Here is an 11,755-nt window from a genome sequence, read left to right on the forward strand (position 1 = left end):
CACTCAGAAGGCGCCAGTGTAATAGAAAAGGAATCTTCTGTAGTACTGTATGGTATACTGCTGCTCCATGTGTACTGTGGTACACAAAGCAGTGTTTTATGTTTCTTGGAAGCATAAAATCCATGCATTACAATCCACTTCTGCTTTATGTACTTCATTGAACTGCAGAAATCTGCAATTGTACCTAAACATTTCAATGTCATAATTGGCTTCCAGCCATAGGATTATGTTAGCAATAATTCTTACTGAACTGTAAAGTTTGAAAGAAGAATGGGTAGAAAATGCAGTGACTCCTTTTGCCATGTGAAACAGTGTAGTTCATACAAGAAAGCCAATGTTGTGGATTCCAGTATTAGAGTTTGAAGAAATATGGCTTGTGGAAGGTCCCAACTAATTAATTAGCTCTACTGTATTCTGAGTTAATTGTTTTTATTTAGAACACTGGTGAAATAATGAACTTGACAGCAAAGATTGTGGGAATGCAGTTACTGAACATGTTACCAATCACAATGACTTGGCAATAATGCGAATTGCGAAATTGAATTGGGTGAAGGGAGATAACGGGTTGCGTTTAGAGATTGATTTTGATACTTTGAAGTTGTTAATGAGCTGACGAATGCGTTCCATGATTCTCGAGTGGGAGGCTAGCTTTGTATTTCAGAAGCATTTAAACTAGAAAGCAAGGGGGGAGAAAACAAAAAAAACAGAAGGGAGACCACATCAAAATAAGGGCAGCAACTCAGGTAAGACAGCCATTAAATGTATGTATCTAAATGCTAGAAGTCATGAAAAACAAAATATTAGAACTTGACGCTACTGCACTAACAAGTAACTACGATGTGATAGGTGTTACAGAAACTTGGTTGTCTGAGAGTGATGGAGATGAATATAATATAACACTAATTTACACACGTGCAGGGCAATTGCCCTGCTACACCGCCAAATTCAGACGGCGAGAAAAATAATCTGTTATACAATGACATTAGAAATGTGTGTAGCAAAGGAGAGGCCATACTAATGGGGGATTTCAACTGGCCCCATATAAAATGGGAAAACCCGGTGGGGAGCACAATGGACGAAATTGAAATGGTGGAAATGACAAATGGCTGCTTCCTAACGCAATTTGTCAATGCACCGACTAGAGGGGAGGCGTGCCTTGATTTAGTCTTTTCAAATAACGAAGACAGAATAACTAAAACAGAGGTCAGAGAGCCAATGGCAAACTCAGACCACAACATGGTTTCATTTGAAGTGATTTTTAAAACCCAAAAAGTAATGACTAAATCTAAGGTTTACCATTTTAGAAAAGCAAACTATGAAGGTATGAAACAGAGACTAACAGAAGTAGATTGGAGTGAAATAGAGAAAACATCCACAGAAAAAGGATGGCTGTTTTTTAAAGATGTAGTACTAGAGGTGCAAAACAATTACATCCCAAAAGTAGACAAATCTAAATCTAAAACAAAATGGCCAAAATGGTTTAATAGATCAATTAGAAAAATATATTCAATGAAAAAGGCACTTTACAGAGCGTTTAAAAGGGACCAAAGTACACAGAAAGAGTACTTGGAACTGCAAACACAAGTTAAAAGAAAGGCCAAGACAGAAATAGAAATGAACATTGCTAAGGGGGCTAAAACCAATTCCAAAATGTTTTTCCAATACTATAACAGCAAGAGAACATTCAAGGAGGAGGTTAAATGTCTAAGAGACACAAATAGCAAAATCATAGACGAAGAAAAAAAATAGCAAATATATTAAATTATTACTTTTCACAAGTTTTGACAAAGATGTCGACCTGTTCCTATCCAGTTTTAAATAACTTTAGCATAACAGAGGCAGAAGTGTTAAAGGGAATATGAGCTCTTAAAATAAACAAATCCCCTGGGCCAGATGAGATCCTCCCAATAGTACTCAAAGAAATGAAAGAAGTTATTTACAAACCGCTAACCAAGATCATGCAACAGTCTCTTGACACGGGTTGTACCGACAGACTGGAGATTTGCAAACGTAATACCGATCCACAAAAAGGGAGACAAAACCAAAAACAGGTAACTACAGAAAATAAGCCTGACTTCCATTATATGGAAACTTATGGAAACTATAATAAGATCCAAAATGGAAAATTACCTATATGGGAATGTGGCAATGTGGCCACGCCCTTGTGCATAGTGTGTGTTATATGTTGTATGTTACGTGTTGCGTGTAAATGTTGGTCTATAGAGATGGTACACAGGATATAAACGGGTCTGTGTTTCACGTGTATTTAAAAATGTAGATTTGTATTAGGCACGAGGATGGCACAGATCACTTCACGTGCTGGTTAAAATGTAATGTGTGGTCACGGGAGTACACTTAATTAATTCACATGCAGTTGTACCGAGATTCCAATTGAATGATTGACCAGCAATCGACTCTCGGTACAACTGCATAAAAGCAGCATGTTTTCACTCACTCGGGGTTGGGTGTTCGTGAGTGGAGAACAGGAGAGAGAAAGGAGAAAGAATTAAAAGCTAAAGAATAACAATTGCTACAGCGTGCTGGAAGTACCAGCACGGTACTTGTTTAAACGTTCGTCCACTTGTTTTGTGTGTTAGTACGTTTTGTTTATATATTTATTTTGGCCTCAAGTGCCGTGTCCTGTTTTTGTGTTCTCTTGTTTTGTTTATTAAATGCTGAGCACAACCAAGTGCTCAGCTTCACCAACCTCGCTGTCTCTGTCTGTCTGTTTCTTCCGGGTCTGACGTGTCACCACTCAGCCAGCCTTGTGACAGGGAACAATATCCTGGGAGACAGTCAGCATGGTTTTAGGAAAGGGAGATTGTGTCTAACTAACCTGCTTGATTTTTTTGAGGATGCAACATCGACAATGGATAACTGCAAAGCATACGACATGGTTTATTTAGATTTCCAGAAAGCTTTTGACAAAGTCCCGTATAAAAGATTAATTCTCAAACTGAACGCAGTAGGGATTCAAGGAAATGCATGCACATGGATTAGGGAGTGGTTAAAATGTAGAAAACAGAAAGTACTGATTAGAGGAGAAACCTCAAAATGGAGCGAGGTAACCAGTGGAGTAACACAGGGATCAGTATTAGGTCCTCTGCTATTCCTAATCTACATTAATGATTTAGATTCTGATATAGTAAGCACACTTGTTAAATTTGCAGATGACACAAAAATAGGAGGAGTGGCAAACACTGTTGCAGCAGCAAAGGTCATTCAAAATGATCTAGACAGCATTCAGAACTGGGCAGACACATGGCAAATGACATTTAATAGAGAAAAGTGTAAGATACTGCACGCAGGCAATAAAAATGTGCATTATAAATATCATATGGGAAATTGAAAATGGAATCTATGAAAAAGACCTAGGAGTTTATGTTGACTCAGAAATGTCTTCATCTAGACAATGTGGGGAAGCTATAAAAAAAGGCCAACAAGATGCTCGGATATATTGTGAAAAGTGTTGAATTTAAATCAAGGGAAGTAATGTTAAAACTTTACAATGCATTAGTAAGACCTCATCTAGAATATTGTGTTCAGTTCTGGTCACCTCATTACAAAAAGGATATTGCTGCTCTAGAAAGAGTGCAAAGAAGTGCGAACAGAATTATCCCGGGTTTAAAAGGCAGGCTAAAAGACTTGAATCTATTCAGTCTTGAACAAAGAAGACAATGCGGTGATCTGATTCAAGCATTCAAAATTCTAAAAGGTATAGACGATGTCGACCCAGGGGACTTTTTTGACCTGAAAAAAGATACAAGGACCAGGGGTCACAAATGGAGATTAGATAAAGCGGCATTCAGAACAGAAAATAGGATGCACTTTTTTACACAGAGAATTGTGAGGGTCTGGAACCAACTCCCCAGTAATGTTGTTGAAGCTGACACCCTGGGATCCTTCAAGAAGCTGATTTTGCGGGTCGCTATTCCGATGGGGCTAATTCTGAAGATGGCGAACGGAGCTGGGAAGGAGCCAGCCATGAATTCTTTGTCCATCTCAACTTGGAGTAGAGACTCAGTGATTCTGGGCGCGGAGGAAGCAGAACGAAGATTTTTGCATATGAATGGGATAGAGGGAGATTACGAAGGGGGCCAAAACCAAGGCTTTAAAATTAGTGCGAGTCTGTGACTGCGAGGCGGTGAAGCGCTTGTGTGTGTCTGTGACCGCAGGGCGGTGCAGAGCGTATGTGTGTCTGTGATCGCGGAGCGGTGCAGAGCGTATGTGTGTCTGTGACCGCAGGGCGGTGCTGAGCGTATGAGGACATGACTATCTTACTGTGACAGAGATCGAATGATTCTTGGTGTTTGATCTCCCTCCCGACCTGCGAGGACGCTGTGTAAAGGGAACATAGTACCCTGGACTGGATGGCCCGACAGTTAATTCCCAGGGTTAGGTGGAAGTCGGCCATCTAGAAAGGGGGCAAAGCTACGGTACACTAAATCATCGACCCGAAAGGGAAATGATGTGGCATCCGCGGATTGGAGAAGTGGGTGCACTTGTTAACCAAGGGGTCATGGTTGATTGTATTTAAGGGCCGTAGTGATGTGATCTGTTCCTTTGTGAATGGTTAAAATCGCATGACCAAAAGGAGAACCTGTGTTGTGAAACGTGAGTGTTTTGTCGTTAATAATACTGTTTGTTGTTATTTAGACGGCTAACATGATCTGGAGCTGTCACCAAAGGCCAGCACTAAACCCGTATCAACATCACTGAGCTTTGTTTTCACTAAAGAACTGTATTCACCACAAGCACTAGACCACGCACTGTGGACTGGTGTTTGTGTTTGTGTATGTGTTACATGTGGGTGAACTGAAATGGGACTGTTATTATTTCTGGGCCAACCCGCGGATTACAAATAAGCAATACACACCGCTGTATTGCTTCATTAACATTGTTATTATTTACTGTTGTTTGCCATCAGGCCATTGGCTATAAACATTAAATCACCATTCCACCTGGATTATCGTTGTCAGTCTGATTTATTGATCACCTGCACCTGCACACTGTTAACCACTTTTCCACACTTACCGATTATTTAATTATCACAAACCTGAAACCTGCTTTTTCTAAGAAATGAGGGCTTTTCATTGCATGATAACAATTAGCATTCCCTTAACATTTTGGTGTACAAGCCAATGTGTATATTTTACAATCAGGTAGCTGTCCAGTTTATGTACGTCTTACTAATCACGGTGTGGGTTTCAGTTGAAGTTCACAAAAGAGACTGAGACATATAATGCAGTAGATTAAAATAATGTCATAACTTTTTACAAGGCCTTTCAATGTCTTGTAATCAGGCTGTGTTTAAAAGCTACTGTACAGCATGTCTACAATGCAGATAGCATGGAAATCAGGAACAGACACTATGTAACATTTTCCAGTTTCTAACCGACACATTCAGTCAAGTGAGTGACTAATAGAGGGACATGCACCATGAGAATTAGAATGCACAGGCTCTTAACTATGGGTCTGGTTTCAGGCATGCTAACAGGACTGGCACTTAAAATAAGAAGAACTGTCCAACAGCTTATTTTCAACATTGTGTTTACTTTGTAGGGTCCCTTATGCATTAACCCTGTCTGTTTGTCTGTCTGTCTCTACACATTTTTAACTTTGACTAATGTAGTCCGAGATCACGGGGATGTACAGTATGTGTGTCCACTGCATAACCTATTTTGACCATTATGCTCGTATTATAAAGTCTAGTGAATACTTCCTCCAGCACTTTTAGATTCTTGAAAAGCGCTTATAAATAAAATGTATTATTATTCTCAAATAAGGTGGCAGCTAAATTGTAAGTGCAACTGGCTGTGCCATCAATAGACTGCTCAAATATGCCAAAAATAAACAAGTGAGCCATGCAGCATGGCATTTAATAATTAGCATTTGACAACAATATCCCAAGCACTCCACAAATCTAGCCTGTATGGTAGGGTGGCAAGAAGGAAGCCATTACTCAAGAAAGCCCACCTTGAATCCCGTTTTGAAGTATGCAAAAAAAACACTCAGGAGATTCTGTAGCCATGTGGCAAAAAGTTTTGTGGTCTGACGAAACTAAAATGGAACTTTTTGGCCTAAATGCAAAGTGTTATGTTTGGCGCAAACCCAACACAGCGCATCACCCAAAGAACACCATCCCTAATGTGAAGCATGGTGGTGGCAGCATCATGTTATGGGGATGTTTCTCATCGGCAGGGACTGGGGCACTTGTCAGGATAGAAGGGAAAATGAATGGAGTAAAGTACAGAGAAATCCTTGAGGAAAACCTGCTGCCCTCTACAAGAAAGCTGAAACTGGGACGGAAATTCACTTTTCAGCATGACAACGACCCAAAGCACACAGCCAAAGCTATACTGGAGTGGCTAAGGAACAAAAAGGTAAATGTCCTTGAGTGGCCCAGTCAGAGCCCCGACCTAAATCCAATCTAAAATTTGTGGCATTACTTGAAGGTTGCTGTCCATCAACGCTCCCCAAGGAACTTTACACAAGAATAGTAAAATATTGACAAATCTAGGTGTGCAAAGTTAGTAGAGACCTATCCCAACAGACTCACAGCTGTAATTGCTGCCAAAGGCACTTCCACCAAGTTTTAAATCAGGGGGGGTGGAGACTTATCCAATTATGATCTTTCAGTTTTGTATTTTTAATATATAATTTTTTTCTCAATAAAAACTTTTTTCCCCTTAACAGTGTGGAGTATGGTGTGTAGATAAGTGGAAAAAAGTGCTCATTTAAATGCATGAAACTCTGAGGCACTGACACAACAAAATGTGAAAAAAGTTCAAGGGGGTGTAGATTTTCTATAGGCACTGTATATTAGGGCTGTATTAGAAGGTTCGAAGTTCGTTCGCTAAATGCTCTACACCAGAGGCGTCGCTAGCATCCTCTGGCACAGATTCCAACGCACTTTTTTCAATTGAAAGCATTGCAAGGTGCTGCAGTCTGTTTTGTCCCATTGTGCTTCTCAGCCAGCTGTGTAGACGTCTTAAAGCACTAAATGATCTTTTACAGCTGCAGCTACTGACAGGGATAGTAAGTGCTACTTGTATCATGTTTTTATCAGTTGGAAACATGAGAGGGTCCAGAAGCCGATACACACTTTTCATGTTGATTCTCACCATTCTCTTGTTTGCTGGCCAAGTAATTTTTAGCAACAAGTATTTCCTCATGTTTTATTTCTATTTTGTAGTGTTTATCAAGAGTTGCTAAGTCTTCCACAGAGAGAAAGTTTGGTGAGAAGGGGCTGCATGCCTGAAATCCCTTCACAAGCTCTGCTTTAATGCTCGAGAAAAACTTGTCAAGTTCAGCAAGCATCCAGTCTAGACAAGGATAAAATAATTTCGTCCTGAAGTTATCTATTGTACTGACATCCTCGCCTACACCACATGCAGATTCATCCACAAAATCTTCCATGCGTTTTTGTTTCTTCCTTTACAGAGCTGTTTCCTGGATGTCAATATCATTGTTGGTGCACCAAGCCCTTGCTTTACCATACAGTTATTTAGCTTTTTCATCTGTTCTCATGTTCTTTAAAGTGCTGTATATAGCTTCTTTAAAATCTACTGCTCTGGCCAAATCAAGGTTTTCTTTTTGGAGCAGATTGTGAAAGCCCTCGGTTGTAGTAAGAAGAGTATGGAACATAAAAAGACAGTACACTGTAGACAATTTGCACAGTTTGGTTAACAGACAGACAGCTGTTGTAGACTGAATATCGGAAAGGCACTGGATAACAGCTGAAAAGTTTGTTATCATTGCATTCACAGAACGTACCTGGCAAGACCCATGAGTATCTGAAAGCTGTACCAGTTCACTTTGCTTTAATCCTAGTTGAGCATGAACATCACAAAATATTTTGTGATTTATTAGTGAACCACTAAAGAAGATGTACACATTTTCCAATGTACTAAAAAACTCAGTAGCTTCTTTGATAGCTTTACAAGTGTGGCATAGCACAAGGCTGAGTTCGTGTGCATAACAGTGGACATATATTGCTTCTGGGTGATATTTCTGAAACTTAGCTTGAACACCACCACTTGCTCCACTCATAACAGATGCTCCATCATATGTTTGTGCCACACACTGAAGATCATCTAATCCATTAAGTTTTAGGCAGTGCTGTATTGATTCGGCAATTGATTCTGCATTAAATGATTTTAAATTGCTAAATCCAAGAAAACTCTCTTTTACAATCCCAGTTTCTGGATTGACATATCGGACACAGATTGCTAACTGCCCCTTGCTTCGTCTGCCATTATAGCATACATTCCTGATGTTTTTAAATCACTCACTATGCTAAATGCTATTTCCTCTGAACAGCACTGAATCACCTCATTTTGAGACAAAGGGGAAATATAGCTACTGGATGATGGTGCTCTATAATTTTGAAGAAATGGGTCGAATTTTGTCAGTAAACTTAAGCACTCTGCGAAATTCCCTCTATTTTGGGCAATGTTCGGTTTTGTCGTGACCTCTGAATGCTATTCCGTTTTCCGAGACTGCAACACCAACGATACTCGTCGGAGATACTCGCGTCTTTCTCTGATCTCGTTTTCATTTGCGGTGTGTAGCTGCTGGACTATATCACCATACACCTTACTATCCCTGAAGGCTGCCCATGATAACATGCTTGCCTTGTGGACTATTGCCTTTTCATGCTCTCTAAAAGAATCAAGGGCTCTTTTTGAGTTGCTTAAACCAGTATTAAACAGTGCATCTATATTAGATCTGTTGTGTTTTAGACCAAAATTTTTGCATGTAAAACAAAATGCAGCATTTTGCTTAACAGAGTATTCTAACCACTTATAATTTGATACTTAAGATACTTACTGTATATTATTTAGTTGTATTGTCCAAGATTTGCCAAAGCCCTTCTTAGTTAATTAAACACTTAAGAATATTTCACAAGTGAAGAAAAAGTCTCTGTAACCCTGTGAAACAGTGTATTGGAGGAAGTGCTGGGGGAGTAATTAAGTTACTTTTACTGTGTACTGAACTAGGCCAGAGAATGTCAAAAAAAACAATTCCATCTTCATTGGTTTCCTGCAAGAAAATAAACCAGCTTCCTATAATTTTGTTATTTTACTTTCAGCATAGCCCACGTGTATTTGTATGGAAGAGTGATAGAGGGATTTATTTTGTGGAAAACATGGTCAAAACAACACCCACACTGAGGATATATCGTATTGCTATGTACTGCTAAAATACAAGAACAAGAGAACATGTCTATTTATTGCACTGCATGGCATCTACATGATGCATATAACTGATAACGTTCTGAATATTCTTAAAATAACATTTCAGTCAAGATTTGTTTATAGAAATAACAGTATCATATCAGTATATGTCACTAATTTATCATTACCAAAGAATTTAGTGACATCATTATTTCACTTTTATTAAATTACTTTGATGATAAAACAGAGATTTTCTCTTGGGATCCACAGTTTCTTAGTCATTACAGACAATATTAGATGACGCTTGCAATAAACATGAACACCCACTCCGTATTTCAGAGAAAGCTGGAACCTCTGACTTAAGCCGTTGACCATTTCAATGTCTTAACAAAGGGAAGTGTATAAAAAATATTGTGTACCAATGCCAACTTCTAGAATGATCCAATTCTTTCCTATCCAATATGAACATTGGTACCCTTCACATTTCTAAAGTTCACCAGAAAGTCAATCCCACACTCATGAAGACAATAGCCAAAATGTACTTGAAGAATAACTATAATACTGGTCAGCAGTGAATGGCCACTTATGATGCCACTGACTAAACTATTATTTCGAAGTGCAAACTGTATAACTATTGTAACATTACAGCTTTCCACATGATCCTGGGAAAGAAGCCCACACTGTGTGTGGCATTTTTTAAAAGAAATTATTCTGAAAGTGGAGGTGTAGAAATCATCCCAAAGAAGCAATGGAGTCACACACAGAGACAGAAACAATCACCTTCCGTAAGACACAGCAAGCTACTAGGGGATTTTCCATTTCCTTAAACTCTACTGCTCTTATCTTGGGTTTTTTATGGATAATCCAGTGGGTAGTTACAGCAGGTTATCTGCTGTGGGCAGAATAAAGGATTTATTGATGTTAAGATTTCCAGTCTCTGTCCTTGGTGGCTCAAAGAGGCCAGTCCACCACAAACCTTTTACACTACGAATACAGTTTTAGAAAAGTGAAGCCTCAAATCTATGAATCTTCAACATAATGGATAATGAAAGCATAAACTACATTATATTCAAAAGAAGTATTACTAGAATATGAATACAGTTTTTTGGGGTTTTTTTTGCAATTTATAACCACAATTTGTCAAGACAGGTGGAAGAAAAAGAATTTCAAACATTTATAACAATTAGCCTAAAAATCTGATTATTTATCAGCCTTTTTACTATAATGTGGGTATTTAAATAAACAGTGGCAGATCTTGGGGAGGATTAATAGAGTTAGGAAGGCTTAGGTCGGCCAGGGTGTCCTCGGTTCACCACGCAACAGCAACCCCTGTAGTCTAGCGGGCCTGTAAATTTCCCAGAGCTGCGTTGTCCTCTGACGCTGTAGCTCTGAGGTAGATGCATGGTGGGCCTGCAGTGTGAAAAAGAAGCGGTCAGCTGACGGCACACACTTCAGAGGACAGCATGTGTTCGTCTTCGCTGCTCCTGAGTCAGCGCAGGGGTGGTAGCGGTGAGTTGAGCCTAAAAATAATTGAGTATTCCAAATTGGGAGAAAATGACAAAAACAATTGACAACTACTAAATTAAAAAAAAAATAAAGAACATATATATAGCGGTATATTATATATATATATATATATATATATATATATATATATATATATATATATATATAAAAAGGAAAATCTTCAGTTTATTTAATAGTTCTTCATTTAGCTTCTCTGTTCCATATAAATAACTTAAAAGGCTTGGCAATCTAATATGTGACTAGGAAATTTGAGAAACGCAAATACCTTATTAAAAATAAACAAATTCTTAGCAATCTGAACTGTTAAAAGCACTGCAGACATATATCTTCTGACAGTCTACATATTCCTGCACTAACCACTCTGCACAGATGACACACTTCTCATCCATAGAAAGTTCTCCAGTTCAAATATATCACTAATGGTTTATAATATTGGTTCCGAAGAACATCAGGACAGTCTGGTTTCATGATGATGCCTGATATAAAAATATTTTTTTACTGAAAATATGTTTGAGGATTAGGAGGTGGTTCCAATTAGCTTTACAGCCAGGCTACTCAACACGCAGCCTATGGGGCGCATTGCAGCCCCCTTAACGTCAGTCTGAGGCCCACAAGTCTTTTCTTGTGCAGACTACAAAAAACAAGATATAGCAAAAATAAAAATTGTACATATTTTTCATCATTAAACTTTTTTCTGTACATTACGTCAGTGAATGAAGCAACGTTTCCTTGATTGCAGAGAGTCACTGTTCGCAGATTTAAAAAATAAGGATGACATTATTAAACAAATCTACAAGTTACAAGTGTCAGACTCAACAGTTGCAAGACATGTGGAAACTATATCTGAATACTTGTTTAGTCAGCTGTGCAATGGTCTTGAAAATGCTGAATATTTCAGCCTAGCATTAGATATGTCCACAGATCGTTCAGTTGTTTGGGTGCGTTTTTGCAATGGTGAAAAATTTGTGGAGGAAATGCTTACTTTACTATATAGGATATTTAGGAGCAACTGATAGAACATTTTGAAGTAACAGGTAAAAATATTGACC

The sequence above is a fragment of the Acipenser ruthenus genome, chromosome 3, assembly GCF_902713425.1.
Source record: "Acipenser ruthenus chromosome 3, fAciRut3.2 maternal haplotype, whole genome shotgun sequence".
Classification (NCBI taxonomy): domain Eukaryota; kingdom Metazoa; phylum Chordata; class Actinopteri; order Acipenseriformes; family Acipenseridae; genus Acipenser; species Acipenser ruthenus.